A 15,890-nucleotide genomic window follows, 5' to 3' on the forward strand; every position below is an offset into this window, starting at 1 on the left:
CACCTCCTGTCACTCATGGGGAAACTACCCTCCATCTTCGAGTGCTGCAGGTCCAGCCATTATTGCCGGGGAATCTTGTTCTGTGTCCAGAACACCAAGTCCCAGGCCCAAGGTGTGGAGAGCCTCCGCGGGACAGTGCTTCGTGGACACCTATTTCTTATTAATTGCACCGTGCTTCGAAAACAACTCCTAATAAGGAAACAGGATGTCCTGCCACGCCCACAAGGTGTAACTAGCCTATCGCTGCAGACACTTGGGCGGAAACAGCAGCGAGAGGTATATAAGGGGGGGGGAAGCTGCCTAGCTAGTCGTTTGTCCCTCCTTCCTCCTCTTCTTTCCTCCTCCTCCCTTTTCCTCCTCCTCCTCTTTCCTCCTCCTCTTCCTTCTCTTTCCCATTCCTCTTCATCTTCCCCAATGCATGGGAAGGTCCCTGAATAAATCGCTGCAAGAAGAATCTCCAGGTTGCGTATTTCTTCGCTGGTCGAAGAGGCGTGGGACACCAGGGGATGGGAGAAAGCCACCCAGGCGATAGCAAAACCCCAAGCTTGGCTTTTGAAGAGGGGACACCTGGCAGTGCTCAGGGCTTACTCCTGGCTATGCACTCAAGGATTGTCGGGGAATAGTTTTCCCCCCAATGTGTCCAGACACGTTGCACACCGGGTCTGGGCTGACACGGGGGAAAGGATGACGGGCACGTGGAGAAACCACCCGGGGAGACAGCTGATGGCCGCTCACTGTATTGCCAAATACGCACATATTTTACAGAGGGTCTCGGCTTAAGAGGAGGGTCCCATCACATAAAGTTTAGCATGACTGACCTGTCACCTTTCCCACTCTGCTTGGCCCTGGACCAGTCCCAATTACGGCTGGATGCTGCAGTTAGGAATGACTCGCTAAGTGTAGGTGACAATTCTTGGGGGGTTGGGTGAGGCTCAAGGTGGGATACCTGGTGCTTGCAAAACGCACCCAGATACTCCAGTCTGGTATCAGGGACAGATCTGATCTGCTCTGGCACCTGTTGTCATGCTCCACAAAGGATCGTTCCTGGTGGGGCTTGAGGGGGAGGCATATGGAGCACCAGGGTTCAAACCCCTGTTGACTGTATGGAAGGCAAATGCCTTACTTGCTGTTAACTCTTGGTTCCCCAGACCCCAAGCATCCGCCACGCGCAGATATAAGCGCTGTTAGCAGTGTGGTCCTGTTGTTCATTGATTTGCTTGAGCGGGCACCAGTAACGTCTCCATGGTGAGACTTGTTACTGTTTCTGGCATATCGAATATGCCACGGGGGAGCTTGCCAGGCTCTGCCGTGCAGGCGGGACACTCTTGGTAGCTTGCCGGGCTCTCTGAGAGGGATGGAGGAATCGAACCCTGGTCGGTCGCGTGCAAGGCAAACTCCCTACCCGCTCTGCTATCGCTCCAGCCCAGATATAAGAATTAAATAAACTCTACCCATGATGAGAAGCGCATTGAGAATCCTAAAATAAAATTACCCCAAGGAGTTTAAAACCTCAGGGCGCAAGCATAAGGAAATGTAAAATCACCCTGAGGCAACCTTTTCACAGTGCAGTGGCCATAGCTCTCTCTTCCCGACCCACAGCAAAAAAGGAAACAGAAGTTGAGTTTCTGGGGGTCGAAAACAACAGAGGATCTGAGCCAATGAGCTCTTAGGAGTCTGTGTGATGATGGGAAAATGAACAGTGACTCCCCCAAAGCTGGAAACAACACAGTCAATCTACAAGAACTGTAGGGGTTTTTTTTTGCTTTGCTTTTTGGGTCACACCTGGCTATGCACAGGGGTTACTCTTGGCTCTGCACTCAGGAATTACCCCTGGCGGTGCTCAGGGACCCTATGGGATGCTGGGAATTGAACCCGGGTTGGCCACATGCAAGGCAAACACCCTCCCCGCTGTGCTCTCGCTCCAGCCCCAGGAACTGTAGGTATCTTTTTAAAACTGTATCACTGTCATCCAGTTGTTCATTGATTTGCTTGTGCGGGCGGGATACTCTCGGTAGCTTGCCGGGCTTTCCGAGAGGGATGGAAGAATCAAACACAGGTCGGCTGCGTGCAAGGCAAACTCCCTACCCGCTGTGCTATCGCTCCAGTCTCTCTCTCTCCCTCTCTCTCTCTCTATATATATATATACATACATACATATATACATATATGTAAATATATATACACATATATACACTATATATATATACTATATATGCTGTCACTGTCATCCTGTTGTTCATTGATTTGTTTGAGCGGGCACTAGTAACGTTTCTCATTGTGAGACTTATTGTTGCTGTTTTTGGCATATCCAATACGCCCCGGGGAGCTTGCCAGGCTCTGCCGTGTGGGCGATATATATATATATATATATTCAAAAAAAAATTTTTTTTTAAGAAGAGGGGGAAGGGTAACGTTGGTAGACACCTACCTTACACACATACACAGGCATCCAGCTGCATGCCACACTGGATGTGGGCCCGACCTCAGTGCAAGGAGATCCTGTACGGCTCTCTGAGGGCTGGGAAGGGCTTGGCTCTGTGCTAGCCACACGCTTCCTCGCTGCTAAGGAGCGCGGCTATTTCCCTCTCCACGGCTGAGCGGCCTTGCTTTTGAGGAAGGATACTGAAGAGTGTGAACATTATTAAGCAAGAGAGAGTCAAATATCCCCACGGACCTAAGACCCTTCAATCCGGGCCCTAAAGCTTCTACGAGATGGATTTCACTTTCGTTATACACAGACAAAACTGATCCTTTAGTTCGGGACTTTAGTTGTATAAGATAATTTCTACATTTTGTATTGTAGACATGCATTACTTTAGAATCAGAACCCCCCCCAAATCTAATGATTCTAATTTAATAATGCATCTCATAAGCAATAAATAATGGGCAATGAATTCTGGATTGAGGTCTCAAATATGCTTCCAATAATGCCAAGGCCAAAAACTGTAGTGAGGGGCTAGAGCGATAGCACAGCGGGGAGGGCGTTTGCCTTGCACGCAGTCGACCCCGGTTTGATTCCCAGCATCCCATAGGGTCCCCTGAGCACCGCCAGGGGTAATTCCTGAGTGCAGAGCCAGGAGAGACCCCTGTGCATTGCTGGGTGTGACCCAAAAAGCAAAAAAAAAAAAAAAAAAAAAAAAAAAAAGAAGAAGAAGAAGAAGAAGAAAAACCCCAAAACCCTGTAGTGAGTTCATAGTAAAAGTAATTTAAAGATCCACTAAACTGGGGCCAAAGCAATAGTACAGTAGATAGGGTGCTTGCTTTGCGTACAGCTGACCAGGTTTAATCCCTGGCACCTCCAGCCTTGCCAGGAGTGACCGGGGTGCAAATGCAGGAGTGAACCCTGGGCAACACTGGGAGTGGCCCCCCTTCAAAACAAAAAATAAATCAACTATCTTATAACGGGGTGGGGGGACACATAATTAAAATTGTGTAACATTTCAGATATAAACTTTAATAACCTAAAATTGGCTTCTAAACATTTTGTAAGATCAGGTGGTGAAAAAAGGCCTTAAAAAAATAAATAAAGGTTCACGGGCCAGAGAAATAGTACAGCAGATATGGCACCTGCCTTGCATGTGGCCTACCGGAGTTTGATCCCCAGCATCCGTGTAGTCGCCTGAGCACAGCTGTAGTGATTCTTGAGTTCAGAACCAGGAATAACCCCTGAGCACAGCCAGGTGTGGCCCCCAAACAAAACAACAACAAAAAGAGGCATTCACAAAGTGCTAAATAATACGGTGCAGATTCAGAAAGTTTTCCTATCTCAGAAGTGATAGAGCGTAGGATGAAGAAGAGTCAGTCTTCTTCTAGAATTTTTCTTTTTGTTTTTTTTTGGGGGGGGGGTCACACCCGGCGATGCACAGGGGTTACTCCTGGCTCTGCACTCAGGAATTCCTCCTGGCAGTGCTCAGGGGACCATATGGGATGTTGGGAATCGAACCCGGGTCCGCCGCGTGCAAGGCAAACGCCCTACCTGCTGTGCTATTGCTCCAGCCCCCTTCTTCTAGAATTTTGATGGATGACATTGTTAAAAGAAAAAGGCAAAGGGGAATGGTAATCAGGGCTACTTGCTGTAAATATCTTTTTGGCACCACCCAGTTTTCCTTATCTAATTCTTCACACGCTAAGGAACTTTCTTATCTGTTATTTGGCCTCTCTGTTTTTTTTTTTTTCCGGTCACACCGGGCAATGCACAGGGGTTACTCCTGGCTCTGCACTCAGGAATTACTCCTGGCCGTGCTCAGGGGACCCTATGGGATGCTGGGAATCGAACCCGGGTTGGCCGCATGCAAGGCAAACGCCCTCCCCGCTGTGCTATTGCTCCAGCCCCAATGTTATTGGTTCTCTTGAGCAGACCCGAAGGGGGCTCTGTGCTGACCTCTGGATAGGTATAACCTCGCTGTAAATTAATTACCTTTCAGGTGGGTTCACAAATCAGTCTCCAGAGTTTGGTTAGTGAGAGTCAGTCCCTGAGAGCCTGATTACCCCTGAAGACATACAAAAAAAAAACGAAGCTGCTGTCCTTGCTACACAGAGAAAGGTCACATTATGCAAGTCACTACCGAACAATCAGGAAGGTTTTACCTATCTAAAGAACAAGGGTAAAAGGCTCTCGGTGGAGCCAGAGGGCTTAAAAGCCACCAGCCTGTCAAAGGCAGAGGAAAATGAGAAGCAGCAACAGGTGCTGTGTCCCCTGGGCCTTCAAGCAAAGCCTGCAGGAACCCACCCCAGCTGTCACCAACGGAAAATGCCTCGTTACTTACCTTCCTTTTGGGGCTGGGGTGGGGGTGGAAATAAATCAACCAGCACAGTTAGGGATAAGAAGTAGGTGAATGAGTACTAAGGGGGTGGGGGCGTGAATGACTCCTCAGCAGGTGGGGAATGAGAGATACTTCTTAGAATCAAATGAGATAGTACAGCGGGTAGGGCCTTTGCCTTGCACGCGGCCGACCCGGTTTGATTCCCAGCATCCTGGTTCATTCCTCCATCCCTCTTGGAGAGCCCCACCCCGCATGGCAGAGCCTGGCCAGTTCCCCATGGCGTATTCGATATGCCCAAAACAGTAACAAGTCTCACAATGGAGACGTGACTGGTGCCCGCTCGAGCAAATCGACGAACAACGGGACAAGAAGTGCCACAGTGCTTATGTTAGTGACCAAAGTCTCAGAGGACTCCCATTAATTTCCCAGAAACATCTTGTTAATTTCGGGCCTATTTTCGTTGTTGAGGAAAGGTTGACATCTCGCATTCCCATCGAAGCTGGTGGGACTGTCTGTTTATTAAGACCTCTTATATATTTCACCATAGGCCCAGCTGTTGCCCCATTATCTCCTACTCTCCCGTGAGCCTGAGATCTGGAGCAGAATCTATGTTTTGGGGAAAAGTATAAACTCCCCAGACTCAGAGAGAGTCCAGGAATAGGCAGGAATGTCTAAAGTGTAAAATTAAGTCAGCTAACTATGGTTGGAAGCCTGCCTCCTGAGCTGGGGGAGAAGGCAGCTGGTATAGAGAAGGGTCACTAAGTCAGTGATATTGGAGGGATTGTTCAGGATGGGAGGTGTGTGCTGAAAGGAGATAAAGGACCAAAGGTGATGGCCTCTCAGTATCTGTTGCAAACCATAATGCCCAAAAGCAGAGAGAGAGTATCGGGGAAACTGTCTGTCATAGAGGCAGGGGAGGGTTGGGATGGGGGGAGGGGTACTGGGGACACTGGTGGTGGAGAATGTGCACGGGTGGAGGGATGGGTGTTCAATCATTGGATGACCAAAACTCAAACATGAAAGCTTTCTAACTGTATCTACAGTGATTCAATAAAAAATTTTTAAAAAGATAAAAAAATGAAAACTGCAAAAAAATAAAATAAAATAAGAATAAAAAAAAGAATTAAGTTGACTAAAATGGAGCCATGAGCAACAGTGGGCAAGGGGAAACTGAGTCTTCCACTTTCAACCCAAGCATCCCCAGTAGTATATATTGAGTGACTGTGTGAGTAGCCGTGGTCAGTAGGTGATGGTGGACTCGAAGGGGATGAGAATCCCAATTCACTAAAGTCCTCCAGCCCGTGAGACACCTGTCATGGGCACAGGTGACTCATTCTGTTCTGTTCCCAGCATGGGTTAAAAATATCCTGTATCTGGGCTGGAGTGATAGCACAGCGGGTAGGGCGTTTGCCTTGCACACGGCTGACCCGGGTTCGATTCCCAGCATCCCATAGGGTCCCCTGAGTACCACCAGGAGTAACCCCTGTGCATCGCCAGGTGTGACCCCCCCAAAAAAAATCCTGTATCTAAATTCAGTTTATAGGCAGACATCTACCTTCTAATCTCAATATCCATCCAAAGTAGAGTTCTCAAACCATAACGGAAACGTGTTGGCTGGCCGATGCCTTAGCCTGTGGGCAGATAGATGACACGCTGTAAATGAGTCTTTCAATGCTATTTTTAAAGCAATCTTATATCATTTCAGTTGACTTGGATACAATCTCAGAACTCCTGCTGGGAACTAAATAAGTGTGTTTCTCTCTCTCCTCTCTCTCTCTCTCTCTCTCCTCTCCCGTGTTCCCTGCCCTTCTCTGCCCTTCCGTCTCCTCCTCTTTTCTCTCCTCTCTTCCTGTTCCATTCCCTGAGGAGGGCAGTTTCTTAGGTTTGGGCCCTCAAATAGTGATACCTTGATGATGCTCAAGAAACCTAAGTTGAAGTTAACAATCAGTAAAATTGAGAGCTCAGCTCTGGGGGATGTGTTTGGCAGGGCTACCAAAAGCCCTCCTTACTTACCAACACCTATGATTGTCTGTGCATTTGTATATGGACTGGAGCGATAGCACAGCAGGTAGGGCATTTGCCTTGCACGTGGCCAATCTGGGTTCGATTCCTCCATCCCTCTCAGAGAGCCCGGCAAGCTACCAAGAGTATCCCGCCCGCACAGCAGAGCCTGGCAAGCTACCCATGGCATATTCGATATGCTAAAAATAGTAACAACAAGTCTCACCATGGAGACGTGACTGGTGCCCACTCGAGCAAACCGATGAGCAATGGGATGACAGTGATACAGTGACAGTGATGATTGTCTTGTACTGTACTGGAAGGCCAAAAGCCTGAGCATTTAGCTCAAGTGCTTCTCTCTGAGGGCTGCAAGGGAAAAAGTATTTCAAGGACCTCCCCTAGCTTCTGGGGTTGGCGGTCATTCTCTGCTGTTCCTTGGCTTACACAAGTGCCAGTCACCTTTCTCTCCATGTTGAGTTGGGGACTAACCCTAATCCCAAGTACACTAATCTAAATTGACCAGAGTGTGGGCTGGAGCGATAGCACAGTGGGTAGGGCATTTGCCTTGCACTCGGCCGACCCGGGTTCAATTCCCAGCATCCCATATGGTCCTCTGAACACCACCAGGGGTGATTCCTGAGTGCAGAGCCAGGAGTAACCCCTGTGCATTGCCAGATGTGACCCAAAAAGCAAAACTAACTAACTAACTAACTAACTGACTAACTAAATTGACCAGAGTGTACCTGCAAGGACTCTATTTCCAGATGGTTCCGTTCTGAGGCACTTCAAGAAATGAACGTGGTGTGTGTCAGGAAATACAACTCAATGGAATAAATACGACTCACTAAAAATGTTCTACCTAAATCTAACTTTAAATAAATATTATTTAGGTATAATTGACGTATGCAGTGTATAGCTTGATGAGTTCTGACAAATGTAAGCCTCTTCACCATTTCCCCTAGTGTTAAAATCATAAAACTTTTATATCTCTCCGAAATCTCCCTTATTACTCCTAATAGTCAATTTCCCCACCCCAACTATTGTTTCTACAACCAAGAATTTGATTTCTGTCATCAACAATTACCTTTGCCTCCTCTGGAGCTTTATAGAACTGAAACAGTTTAATTTGTAATCTTTATCTTGTCTTTTCTCTTCCAGTATACTGTCTGTTGTGTATGTTAATGGTTTATTCCTTTTATTGCTGAATAAAATGGCAGTTCATTTAATTGACGGACAGTTGGGGTGCTTAGAGCTGTCTTAAATAAAATTGCTAAGCATCCTTGTAACTTGTCTTTTTTGGTTTCATGCCAATATGTTCTAATTTCTCTTGGATAAGTGCTCAAATGTTAGGCTTTCCAAAAAACAGATACGGTGATTCAATAAAATAAAATTTAAAAAAAGGGCCAGGAGGATTGCCCCATAGCTGGAAGACTGCTTCATGAGCGGAGGAGAGAAGGCAGATGGAATAGAGAAGGGATCACTAAGAAAATGATGGCTGGAGGAACCAGTTGGGATGAGTAGATAATGAACCAAACATGATGACCTCTCAGTGTCTTTGTTGCAAGCTATAATGCCCAAAAGTAGAGAGAGAGTATGGGGAATATTGTCTGCCATGGAGGCAGGGGGAGGGTGGGAAAGGGGGGGTATACCCGGGATATTGGTGTTGGGAATGTGCACTGGTGGAGGGATGGGTGTTTGATCATTGTGAGATTGTAATCCAAACATGAAAGCTTGTAACTATCTCACGGCGATTCAATAAAATAAAATTTAAAAAAAGATTTGAGGTCACTTTTCTTTTGGGGTGTGTGGCTGGAGGGGGCGGGAACACTTGGCAGTTACTCCTAGCTCTGTGCTCAGGAATCACTCCTAGTGGGCTTGGAGTACCATGTGGGGTACCCGGAATTGATGGGTCGCCGTTCTTGATTCTCTAAGTAGGAAATTAGACAAGGACTAGACTGGTGTAAGCATCTTTCTGCTTGGGATTCCTTCACCGCCCCATTCTCCATCCGGGTCCCTCAACCTACTTCCGGCAAAAAAACATCACTGGGGGAGCCGGAGTGATAGCACAGCGGGTAGGGCGTTTGCCTTGCACGCGGCCGACCCGGGTTCGATCCCCGGCATCCCATATGGTCCCCCAAGCACTACCAGGAGTAATTCCTGAGTGCAAAGCCAGGAATAACCCCTGAGCATCGCTGGGTGTGACCCAAAAAGCAAAAAAAAAAAACAAAAATACAAAAAAAAACATCACTGGGGGATGGAGCAGTACAACAGTGGGTAGAGCGTTTGCCTTGCACGCAGCCGACCCGGGTTCGATCCCAAGCATCCCGTATGGTCCCCTGAGCACCGCCAGGAGTAATTCCTGAGTGCAAAGCCAGGAGTAACCCCTGTGCATCACCGGTTGTGACCCCAAAGCAAAAAAAAAAAAAACACCCAAAACCATCACTGTGTGTCATGAACAACTTTGTAACTGTGTATCTCACAATGATGCAATTAAACATAAACAATTTTTCTAAAAATATAGCTGCCATCATTGCAACAGGAAAGAAATTCATACTGGAGTTTGCATTTCTTTCAGGGGGTTGACAGTTTTCAAACTCTCCACACTTGTGACGTCATTCAATTATTTGTTAACTTCTTTGGTTTGGGGGCCACACTCAGTGAGGTGCTCAGGGGTGACCCCTGGCTCTGCAGTCAGGAATCACTCCTGGTGGTGCGTGGAGGACCACAGGGGATGCCAGGGATGGGACCCAAGTTGTTTGCGTGCAAGGCAAGTGCCCTGCTTTCCAGACTCTCGCCAGCCCCTCAATGGTTTTTAAAAATTATTTTTCTTACAGTAGCTTCAAAGAAACTTTTCATTTGAGGCACTGCTGTTTACAGTACTATTGGCGTAGGGTATTATGTCTAGTACAATCCATCAACTCTTCCACTTCCCTGCACTATAGTTCAGTTGTTTCTTTCCCACAATCTTTTTTTTTTTTAAACTTATTATACTTCTTTTTTCTTTTTTATCTTTTTGTGTTTTTAATAACTCCACCCAATCTCTTCTCTCCTATAGGAAGCTTCCTACTAAAGAACAATTCTCAGTTTCTACTGCCTTTACACATTTTTATTTATACAATGGAAGACAGTGCAGTGCAGTGCTATTTTAGTTTATTTATTTATTTTTTTGCTTTTTTTGGTGTGTGGGGGGGTCACACCTGGCGATGCACAGGGGTTACTCCTGTCTCATGCACTCAGGAATTACTCCTGGCAGTGCTCAGGGGACCCTATGGGATGCTGGGAACCGAACCCCAGTGGGCCACGAGGCATTTTTAATGGTAGTTTTTTTGTTGTTGTTTTGCTGTTGTTGTTGTTTGGTTGGTTTTGGGTTTCTCACACCCGGCAGTGCTTAGGGCTTACTCCTTCTCTGAGCTCAGCCTCCTGGTGGGGTTTGGGAAACCATGTGGGGTGCCAGGGATTGACTCCTAATCAGTATACATCTTGTACTCATCTTTGTTTACATATAGCTTAGAAGTACAATCAATAGATTTTTGTTGTTGATAACACAGCGGGTAGGGCGTTTGCCTTGCATATGGCCGACCCAGGTTCGATTTCTTCATCCCTCTCCGAGAGCCCAGCAAGCTACCGAGAGTATCTCGTCCGCATGGCAGAGCCTGGCAAGCTCCCTGTGGTGTACTCATGCCAAAAACAGTAACAAGAAGTCTCACCTGGAGACGTTACTGGTGCCCACTTGAGCAAATGGATGAGCAACAGGATGACAGTGATACAGTGATACAGTGTTGAATAGGGAGAAAAATGAATTAATAAATGAGTGTTCTGCATTCTTGTCAGTGACTTACAGATTCCCGTCTCGGTACACCTGACCTTCAGCTAATAGAAGCTGGAGTGACCTTGACACAGTACGTGGCCACTAAAGAGTCTGCTATCATGAGAGTCAGAATTGGATAAGGACAACTGTCTCGTCATATTGTCAAAGGACAATACAAGTACCTTTATGTCAACTTCCATGTATAACCTCAGTGAAAGGAGATTCCCTTCAGCACTCCTATCAGTTAGGGAAATTCAAATCAAAACTCTAATGCTGTTACACCTTATTCAAAGATCAGAAACTAAGAGGTGTTGTTAAGGATAATTGGTACCTTTAGGCACTGTTGATGGGTATGTAAAACAACACAACTTGTCAGAAGACCAGGATGGCTTCTGTTTATTTTGGCCACACCCGGCAGTGCTCAGGGCTTACACTTTTTTTTTAAAATTTATTTATTTATTTATTTATTTATTTATTTATTAGTAAGTCACAGTGAGGGTTCAGTTACAGATTCACACCTTTTCATGCTTGTTTTTCCCTCATTCGATGTTTGAGAGCCCCTCCCTCTACCAGTGTCCATTCTCCACCACTAATGAACCCAGTATCCCTCCCACCCCCCCCCACCCCACCCCGCCTCTGTGGCAGGGCATTCCAATTTGTTCTCTCTCTCTCTCTCTCCTTTTGGGTGTTGTGGTTTGCAGTAGGGGTATTGAGTGGCCATCATGTTCAGTCTCTAGTCTACTTTCAGCACGCATCTCCCTCCCCGTGCGGGATCTCCAATCACATTTTACTTGGTGTTCCCTTCTCTATCTGTGATGACTTTCCACCAACATGTGAGGCCCAGGGCTAACTCTTGGCTTTGTACTTCTGGATCATTCCTAGCAGTGCTGGGAACCAATTAAGCAGCCAGGTGAAAGACAGCTGTCCAAACTCCAGCTTTATCTCTCTGTCCCTCTTTTTTCTTTCTTTTTGGGTCACACCCGGCAATGCACAGGGGTTACTCCTGGCTCTGCACTCAGAAATTACTCCTGGCAGTGCTTGGGGGTCCATATGGGATGCTGGGAATTGGTGCTTTGGGTACCATATGGGATGCTGGGAATCGAACCTGGGTCGGCTGTGTGCAAGGCAAACGCCCTACCCGCTGTGCTATTGCTCCAGCCCCTGTCCCTCTTTTTTCTTTTGAACCTCCCCCACTTCCTGATCCATTTTGCTCTGGCTATGATGATTACGGATCAGACACCTGATTCCACTCTGCACACTTGGTCACGGGGTCTGGGGTCTGCTGGGGATAACATTCATGCTCAGGGGTTGCTCCTGGCTCTGCATTCAGGAATTACTCCTGGCAGTGCTCAGGGACCCAATGGGAGGCCGGGGAAAGAACCCAGGCAGGCTGTGTGCAAGGCAAATGCCCTACCAGTCTCACTGCCTCTCAGCCCCAGGAGTTGCATTCTTATTTAGAGAGTCTGGGGCCATAGCCACAGTGCTCAGGGGTCATTCCTGGCTCTGTGTTCAGAATCCTCGGGGCTGTTTAGGGGATCTTATGTGGTGCCTGCGATTCAAATCAGGGGTGGCAGGATGCAAGGCCAAGTGCTTTTCCCCGCCCCAACTCCTCTTTCTCTTTGGTCCAAAAGTTGCGTTCTTTAGTTGTGATGCTCACACATGTTCTGACGGCAGTGCTCACCAGGTGGCACTCTTGTCCACAGTGCTCAGGTCCTCTAGTGGCGATTTGCACAGAGCTGGCTGTGAGATGCCGGAGATGAAACACTTGCTTTGCCAGTGAGGACCGAGCCCAGATGGCGGAGCCACTGGGGTGGGGGCGGGGTGTTATGGACGGAGCTCACAGCCTCATGCTTGCAGGGCGGGCACTTCAGTCTCTCGGCCATTGCCGCAGCCCTGGTTTCTGTGCTTTCAAGTTCAAGATCGGGTTACTATGTGGGTCACTTCTGGGTGGATGTGCAGAAGAATCGAGAGCAAGGTCTGGAAGGGATGTTTGCATGTCCCTGTTCATAGCAGTATTGTTCTCAATAGCCGGAAGGAAGAAGCAACACAAATATCCAGTGGGAGATGAATGGATGAACAATATGAGGTACGCGCGCACACACACACATACACACATATTTACACACACACATGCGTCCGCACCTAAACACAAGTGTATGCATGCTCGCACTTGTGCGAACACACACACACACACACACACACGCAATGGCACATTATTTGCCCTTTAAAAGGAAGATATTCTGGGGGCTGGAGCGATAGCACAGTGGGGAGGGCATTTGCCTTTCACGCGGCCGACTTGGGTTCGATCCCCGGAATCCCATATGGTCCCCTGAGCACTGCCAGGAGCAATTCCTGAGTGCAAAGCCAGGAGTAATCCCTGAGCATCGCTGGGTGTGACCCAAAAAGAAAAAAAAAAAAACGGAAGATATTCTGATACAGGTGACAGCAGCATGGAGGAGTCTGGAACCTGGGTTGCTGCATGACACAATCCAGCCACAAAAGAAGACAGATGCCGGAGGCCACCACTGCCACGGAGCCTCCGGGGAACCAGAGCAGAGAAACAAAAAGGAAGGTGTGAGGGACCAGAAATGGTTTTGTTCACAATGGTCACTGTCACTGTCATCCTGTTGCTCATTGATTTGTTTGAGCGGGCACCAGTAACGTCTCTCATTGTGAGACTTATTGTTACTGTTTTTGGCATATCCAACACGCACAGGGAGCTTGCCAGGCTCTGTCGTGCGGGCTCGATACTCTCGGTAGCTTGCCGGGCTCTCCAAGAAGGGCGGAGGAATCGAACTAGGGTCGGCCGCGTGAAAGGCGAACGCCCAACCACTGTGCTATCGCTCCAGCCCTTGTTCACAATATTGGATTTATTTCTCTTTGGTTCTAATAGAATTCTTTTTTCCTTAATTTTTTATTAGAGAATCACTGTGATGTACAGTTACAAACTTATGAACTTTTGTATTTGCAATTTACTCATACAGTGATCGTTTACCCATCCCTCCACCAGTGCCCATTCACCTCCACCAATGATCCCAGTATCCCTCTCACCACCCCCCACCCCATCCCCCACCACCCCACCCTGCCTCTGCGGCAGGGCATTCCCCTTTTGGGTGTTGTAGTTGGCAATAGAGGCATTGAGTGGCCATCATGTTTGGTCTATAGTCTATTAATTCTAATAGAATTATCATTGTTGCTTCAAAATCACTGCAGTCTTGGGGCTGGAGCGATAGCACCGTGGGGAGGGTGTTTGCCTTGCAAGCAGCCAACTCGGGTTCAATTCCCAGCATCCCATATGGTCCCCTGAGCACCTCCAGGAATGGTTCCTGAGTGCAGAGCCAGGAGGAACCCCTGTGCATTGCCAGGTGTGACCCCACCAAAAAAATCACTGCAGTCTTTACAGTTGTATGCGTTCCTCACAGCCATCATCGTTTGCATCATCTACATACACATTGAGGATGATTTTTTTTAATTATTATTATTCGTTAACTTTTTAGTGTTTCCTGGCTATTATGTTCCCATGTTTTGTTTTGAAAATGTGCTGTTGGGGCAGCAGGGGTGAGGTCAAGAAGCTGGAGAGCACGCTTTGCACGTGGGAGCCCCTGGTTTGATTCCTGGCACTGCAGAGTCCGCTGAGTGCTGCCAGAAGTGATCTCTGAACACCACTACATGTGCCTCCCCCCAAGAAAGACACTGAATTGTGCTATGAATTCAAAGGACTTCTTTGAAACCTGAGAGTAATTGAACACAATATTTCTCTCATACACGTGAGTGATTATCATCCATGAAAATTGCAGAAAGGCCTCCAGACAATTCAGAGAGGGAGAGAATCTCAAAATAAGAGCAGGAATAAATGCTAGAAAGTGCCCCATAAAATATAAAATGCAGAGTTAATCATGCCCCTAATAAAAAAAATATAAAAAGGTACAAAAATAAAATGTTAAATATGTCCCAGAAAATGTGTTTCATCGAACTTGCAATCTATTTTATTTTTGCTGGCCAGAGAGCTACTCTGGAATCCTTGCAAAATACTGGTAGATAGTCATAGAAAAGCACCATTTTCTAATAAAATGGTAATCAAGTCAAATATCCCTCTAGTGCCTTCACCGGGTAATATTTGTTGGTATGATGTAAAGGAATGTTATATCCAAATATAGAAAAGTGTTCAAAAGCACAGAGGCATTCATCAAAATTTGTATAAATCATATCATGGCGGAAAAGCCTGAACTAGTAAAAAAAAAAAGTAAAAATTTCGCAGGATTCCTTCATCACATCACATTGTTGAAGATCACTCACTACTCAGGATGAAAAATCAGAAGAGAAATAACTGGGTGCAGATTTCTGCCATCTGTTGTCGCTGAATATGTTGATCAGATCTTTGCTATGCAGAGTCTGAACCAACTCTGGAGAATGGTCCAGAAACTTTCCATCCCTGGAAGTCTCTGGGGACCTGGGGATGGTCAGAGGGAGACTTCCTTCCCCGGTGGGCAGGAGGCTGTGAGTTTGATCCCTGACACCATCCCACTTGCCACTTGGCAATCTTGGTGGCACTGGTATTTAAGGAAGCTTAGCGCCACAATGAAAGTGTGTCTATACCCTGGTTATCTCAGAAACTGCAACAACAATAACAACAACATAAGGGAAGGGAACTGGATTTCTTTTTTAAGGCTGTGTCATAAAAAGACCCCTCACACTTAAAGCGAAATGGATTTTTAAGCTATGGGAACAGACCAAATGCACTGGAATCCAAACAGAGAGTTCACACACCTTTTCTTGTCTGTGTGTGTGTGTGTGTGTGTGTGTGTGTACACACATATACTGTCACTGTATCACTGTCATCCATTGCTCAGCGATTTGCTCGAGTGGGCACCAGTAACGTCTTCATAGTGAGACTTGTTGTTACTGTTTTTGGCATATCAAATATGCCACGGGGAGCTTGCCAGGATTTGCCGTGAGGGTGAGATACTCTCGGTAGCTTGTCAGGCTCTCCAAGAGGGACTGAGGAATTGAACCCAGGTCGGCCACTTGCAAGGCAAATACCCTACCGCTGTGATATATACATATATGCATATATATGTATATAGCTTTTTGGGTCTTACCTGGCGATGCTCAGGAGTTACTCCTGACTCTACACCCAGGAATTACACCTGGAGGTGCTTGGGGTCAAACCCAGATTGGCCACATGCAAAGCAAATGTCCTATCTGCTGTACTATCACTCTGGTCTTTGAATATTTTATTCATGAATTAACAGCCAACCAGGTGCCCTCACTATCTTCAACAAAGTTGAAGAAACTGTATTTTATTTTTAAGAAAGAAA

This window comes from Sorex araneus, chromosome 6, assembly GCF_027595985.1.
Source record: "Sorex araneus isolate mSorAra2 chromosome 6, mSorAra2.pri, whole genome shotgun sequence".
NCBI classification, from domain to species: domain Eukaryota; kingdom Metazoa; phylum Chordata; class Mammalia; order Eulipotyphla; family Soricidae; genus Sorex; species Sorex araneus.